The sequence below is a fragment of the Aegilops tauschii genome, chromosome 7 (assembly GCF_002575655.3).
Source record: "Aegilops tauschii subsp. strangulata cultivar AL8/78 chromosome 7, Aet v6.0, whole genome shotgun sequence".
Taxonomy (NCBI): Eukaryota; Viridiplantae; Streptophyta; class Magnoliopsida; order Poales; family Poaceae; genus Aegilops; species Aegilops tauschii.
Genome location: NC_053041.3, coordinates 509,914,187 through 509,920,186, shown reverse-complemented (window position 1 = coordinate 509,920,186; position 6,000 = coordinate 509,914,187).

Here is a 6,000-nt window from a genome sequence, read left to right as displayed (position 1 = left end):
GCACAGTCCCCCTAGGCTTGCGGGGCCCGCACCTAGGGGAACCCGGCGAACCACAAGCCCTCAGCGGGGCCCAGTCCGGGTCCCCGGACACCGACAACACGGACCCACCGACTTATAACATTACCATTGTACCCCCGGGGGGTTGGACTATAAAATCCCCCGGGAGCCCACGATCATTCGGGGGGCAAGCAGGAGGACTAGCCACAAAAACAGCAACACCGGAGAGAAGGAGCAGCCCAAGCCTTGGCCAGCTTCCTTCCTCCTCCATACAGCTCCAGGAGCAACATTGTACTATCGATCATCCAACTATACTCGGCAGGACTAGGGGTATTATCTCTCCGGAGAGCCCCGAACCTGGGTATGTCCGGCGTCCCGCGCCCGCTCATGCCAACCTCGCCTCTGGAGCCCACCAGCGCCCTCGAGCCTCCTCCTCTCTTTAGCCATCCCTTGGCATCTGCCATGCGCCCACCACGATAGTTGGTGCCCACCGTGGGGCAGCTCGAGGAGCTGGCCGGGAGCATGCTTCGGACGGGGCCCTTCTCCTACGCCGACGAGTCCGTCGCGCTGGCGGACGACGTCGTCGGCGCGCTTGTCGCCTCCTTCGCCGCACTGCGCATCTCCGATGCGTTCGCGACCGATGAGTACCCCAGCGAGGTGCTCAGCTACTCCGACTCTCCCCTCTCCCTCGGCGGTGGCGTTTCCGCCGGGGCAATGGACGTCCATGTGGAGGTCTTCGTCACCGGCGATGGCTCCTCCTCCTCGTCGAGCAAGACGAGGAAGGCTGCCGAAGCCAGGGCCACGGCGGATCGGATCGAGCCGTCCGATCCGTTGCGCGCCACGATGCAGAGCCTCCGCATCCCCATCGGCACCGACGTCGATGCCACCAACGTCGCCGAGCCCCGAACCCAGCTCGAGGAAAGGCGCCAGCAGATGTTGGACCTATCTGAGATGCTTGCCGCCACTTAGAGTCGCCTGGACTCCGCTCAGCTGGAGCGCGCCGCCGCCTACGGATTCACACCCGCCGCGGCCGAGCCAAGCAGGGTCGCCGATGTGCGTGCCCAGGGAGGAGCGATTGGCCGGGCCCTCGGCGCCGTCCCAACCGTCTACGAGACCCCAGCGAAGAACATGCGCGCTGCCTAGGCAGTCGCAGTCGGCCTGGACCAGCTCGCGGGTGAGGAGCTGAAAGAGCGCATCGGGCAGATGCGTGAATTCCTCCACGCCGCCAACACCCAGCAGGACCGCCTCAACCAGCTCGCCAAGTCGGCGGGATCCGGCTCCGCCCGCCTTGGCGGGCCCGGCGAACTTCTGCACATCGGTTCCTCGCCACCCGGCGAGGCGCACTCCGGCCGAGCCCGGACTCGGCGCGACCCAGCCGCTATAGCCGCCGGCGGATTGGGCGACGAGCCCGTCCTAGAGACCCAGCGCGGACCCGGCCAGCATGGCCGGCGTCCGGCTCCAATCGACCCGCCCCCCGTGGCCTGGCCGCAAGTCTACTCGGCCCGCGCGCCATCGACGATGCCGACGCTGGCCACTGCCTCGATCAGCTCGCTCGCTCCCTGGAGGTGAGGAGAGCGGCGCTATCGGGCCGGCGTGCTTCGGCCCGCGCATCCGGGAGGAGTCCTTCCCCAAAGGATTCATGCTCCCCCGCGACACCCCCAAGTACAACTGGACGGTGAAGCCAGAAGACTGGCTCACCGACTACACCACGGCCATTGGCATCACCGGTGCCAATCGTCGTCTCGCCGTGCGCTACGCACCGCTCATGCTCCAAGGGTTGGCCCGCACGTGGTTGAATGGCCTGCCGATGGGCAGCATCAACACGTGGGTGGATTTCGAGGAAGCCTTCGTCCGCAACTTCACGGGGACCTACAAGCGACCCGGCCGCCCTAGCCAGCTCGCCATGTGCATACAAGGGCCTACGGAGACCAGTCGCGAGTACCTCGCACGCTGGACCGAGCTCCGGAATAGCTGCGAGGGCGTCCATGAAGTCCAGGCGATCCAGTACTTCGTCAGCGGGTGCCGAGACGGCACCCTCCTCAAGCACAAGCTCTTACGCTCCGAGCCGGCCACCATGGCCGCGCTCATGGTGACGGCGGACAAGTACGCCAACGCCGACTCCGCCATGAAGATCCAGGTGGCGCTGGATGAAGCCGGCAAGGCGAAGCCGGTTCCCCCTCCGAAGCCGGCCGGCGAAAGCAGCCGGCAGCAGCATCCCCAGAACAACAAGCGCAAGGCCAACCAGCCGGCGCCGCGTCACGACAACCGGCTCGTCGCGACCACCGAGCCCGCGGCGAACCCGGCGGCGAAGCGCCGGCAAACCGGCAAGACGGCATGGCAACCCGCCATGAGCTTCGAGCAGATGCTCGACGCCCCTTGCAAGCACCACAGCGGCGCAAGACCCTCCACGCACACGCTTCGGCAGTGCGCCATCACCAAGCGCATCATGAGGGGCGACGTCCCGCCCCCTCCGGCTCCGGCTCCAGGCGCGGGACAGCCGCCTCCGCCTCCACCGCCGCCTCCAGCTGGCGGCGCGATGCGTGACGACGCCTACCCGGACTAGAGCGCGGCCTACGTCGTCTTCACCAGCCTCGACGACGACAAGCGCAGCGAGCGCCTCCTTCGACCGGAGGTGAACACCGTCGTCCCAGCCAAGCCGGAGTTCATGCATTGGTCGGATCGCCTGATCACCAGGACCCGGGAGGATCATCCGGCAGTCATGCCGAGCCCGGGTGGTTACGCCCTCGTCCTCAACCCCACCATCGTCGCGCGGCGCACATGCAAGTTCTCCCGAGTCCTCATCAACAGCGGCAGCAGCATCAACATCCTCTACCGCGACACGATGACCAAGCTCGGCCTCAAGGCCGAGGACCTGGAGCCAACCCGAACGATCTTCCACGACATCGTACCCGGCCTCTCCTGCTCCCCCATTGGCCGGGTCCGGCTAGATGTCCTGTTCGGTGACAGCAGCCACTTCCGGCGTGAACCGATCTAGTTCGAGGTGGTGGACCTGTCCAGCGCGTATCACGCGTCGTTGGGCCGGCCCGCGCTCGCCAAGTTCATGGCGGTTCCCCACTACACGTACCTGAAGATGAAGATGCCGGGTCCCAAGGGCCTCATCACCGTCGCCGGCGATTACCGCAAGTCCCTGGAGTGCGCCCGAGACAGCGCCAAGTTGGCCGAGTCGCTGGTCATTGCCGAGGAGCGGCGCCAGCTCGACCGGATCGTCGCCCTGGCAGGCGAGGCCTCCACCGCGTCAATCCCGACCCCGGACCCGGCTGACGAGGCCGCTTCAAGCCCTCCAAGGAGACCAAGAAAGTGAAGCTCAACCCAGAAGACCCCAGCTGCAGCAAGTACGTTGTCGTAGGCACCCACCTTGACAGCAAATAGGAAGGCGAGCTCGTCGACTTCCTCCGTGAGAATCGGGATATATTCGCATGGACCCCCAAGGACATGCCGGGTATCAAGTACATAGCGGTGCGCTACGGCATGCCAAACAGCATCATCACCGACAACGACACCAACTTCGCCAAGGGCGCGCTCGAGCAATACTGCTCCGTCTCCGGCATCCGCCTCGACCTGGCCTCCGTTGCGCATCCGCAGTCCAACGGGCAGGTCGAGCGGGCCAATGGACTCATCCTGTCCGGCGTCAAGCCGCGACTCGCCGAGCCACTCATCCGCTCACCCGGCAGCTGGCTTGACGAGTTGCCTGCCGTTCTCTGGAGTCTACGCACCACGCCGAGTCGGTCGACCGGGTTCACCCCGTTCTTCCTCGTCTATGGAGCCAAAGCCGTCATCCCGACCGACGTCGAGTTCGACTCGCCGTGCGTCACGATGTACACCGAAGCCGAAGCCAGGGAAGCCCGCGAAGATGGTGTCGACCTGCTCGAAGAAGCACGCCTCCTGGCGCCCAGTCGCTCGGCCATCTACCAACAAGGCCTGAGGCACTACCACAGCAAGAAGATCAAGCCCCTCGCGTTCCGCGAGGGCGACCTCATCCTCCGACTCATCCAAGAGCAGGCACTCCGGCACAAGCTGTCCCCTCCATGGGAGGGCCCATTCATCGTGAGCAGGGCCTTGCGCGACCGCAATGCCTACTACCTCATCGACGCACGCAAGTCAAGGAAGCGCAAGAAGGACACCGCCGGTGAAGAAATGACCCGGCCGTGGAACGCGGAACTCCTCTGCCCGTTTTATAGTTAGCCGCACGAGCGTATGTATCATCACCTTTTTTAAACGCATGAAACTATGGGGTCCCCGAACGAGACTCGGGGCTGCCATTTGTCGACCAATTTATTGCGTCCCTATTTTCTTGCATCACTATACCATTGAACCCGACCACCGGTCTGACTCACTCGACCCGGGGGCTCGGGCGCTGGCTGGCTCGGTCGCTACCCCGCCGCCTTACTTGGTGATTCCTGATAAAGTTAGGATGCCGCGGTCCCCCACTTCGCCCTAAAGCCACAGATCCAGCTTTGGCTGTCGGCTGGCAAGCACAACGGGCCAAAGCTCCTTTAAGCTTCATACACTAAGCCAAAGGTTGCTGGGTCGATCAACCCGGCCCACCATTCATCAAATGAACAGCCGCACGACCGGCTGCTCGCCAACCGGCTTCGCCGGATTGCCGCCAGCCGGCCCAGTGGGTGTTTCGCTCGCGCTCGAGGGACCCAAGTCCTGCGCGCTCCTCTCAAAGAACCGAACTCCTTGTCACGGACCAGAGCCTCGGCCGTCTGACTCGCGCGCGGGGGGGGGGGGGGAGGTTTGAGAAAGGAAAAGCGCATGAAATCGGTCCAAAAAACGGAAGGCAAAAAAGCAAAAGCACCCATGACATCTACACAAGTATTTAAGAAAAGGCCCACGGCCCGAGTTCATTACACCCTAAAACCCCCAGTGGGTGGGTGGACCTGCTATTTAACAAATTTTACAACAAAGTGTCTCAGGCATCTCCAGTGCCGTGTCGCGACATCGACGGCTCTCCCCTCGCGGGCTCCGGGTCCAGCGAGGTGCCGGTGCCCTCCTCAGCATCTGCGTCGCGGTAGACGCCCGTCTCCTCTGAGCTCCCCTCTGGATCGTGGAGGAGCAAGCCGTAGTCGTCGCCGTCCACGGCCCTGCCGTCTTCCGTCCGCTCCGGATGGAACTCGTCGTGGAAGGCGAACTCGGCGATGTAGCTAGCCCGGGAGGCGATCCGGCCGGCTTGCTCCTCCAAGAGCTGCTCCGAACCTGCCCGCTGGCCCATCAACGCGTCCAGCTGCAGGCCCGGATGCCAGGACAGCGTGAACCGGAGCGCCATCTCAGCACCGGCATGAGCGGCGGAGACGCGCCACTCGCCAAGCCGGTCCGGCTCCATCTCTAACCAACGCGCCAGGCGCGAGAAGCTGCTCGGTTGGACGGAGTCCGGCCATAGGGCCGCCGTCATTGCGGTGCCGGCCTGGGACAACCGCCCCAACTGCGTTCCCAAGACCTGCAGGCGGGCCTCAGCGGCGGCGATGATCTCCGGGAAGGTCCAGGCCACCCGCGGATCCATCCCGGACCCAACGACGCCGGTCGGGTCGCGCTGATAGCGGACGGCTTCCTCCACCAGCCGCTGCGTCTCTGGGAAGGCCCCTTCCGCAAAGGAAGAAGCGACTTAGAAGAAGAACAACAAGGAAGAAAGGCCGAATCCCGACCTGGCAAACGACAAGAAAAAGCAATTACTGGAGAAGGACTCTTCCAGGTGCTGCGCCTCAAGCAACGTACCACACCGCTCCCACTCGATGGCGCGGTCGCGCTCCTCGAGCGCCTTCTCCAGATCGGCCGCCTTGGCAAGGGCCGCCTTCAGCTCGGCGTACTTGTCTTCGGCCGCCTTCTCGGCCGCCTAGCGGCGACGGGCCTCGTCCCGACGGCCCCCCTCAGCCGTGGTGACCTGCCCCCGCAGGCGATCCAGCTCGGCCTGGAGCCGGTCCTTGTTGTCGGCCAGCTGGTCGCTCTGCTGGTCCGCCTCCACCAGGGCCTGCTGCGCCTCTG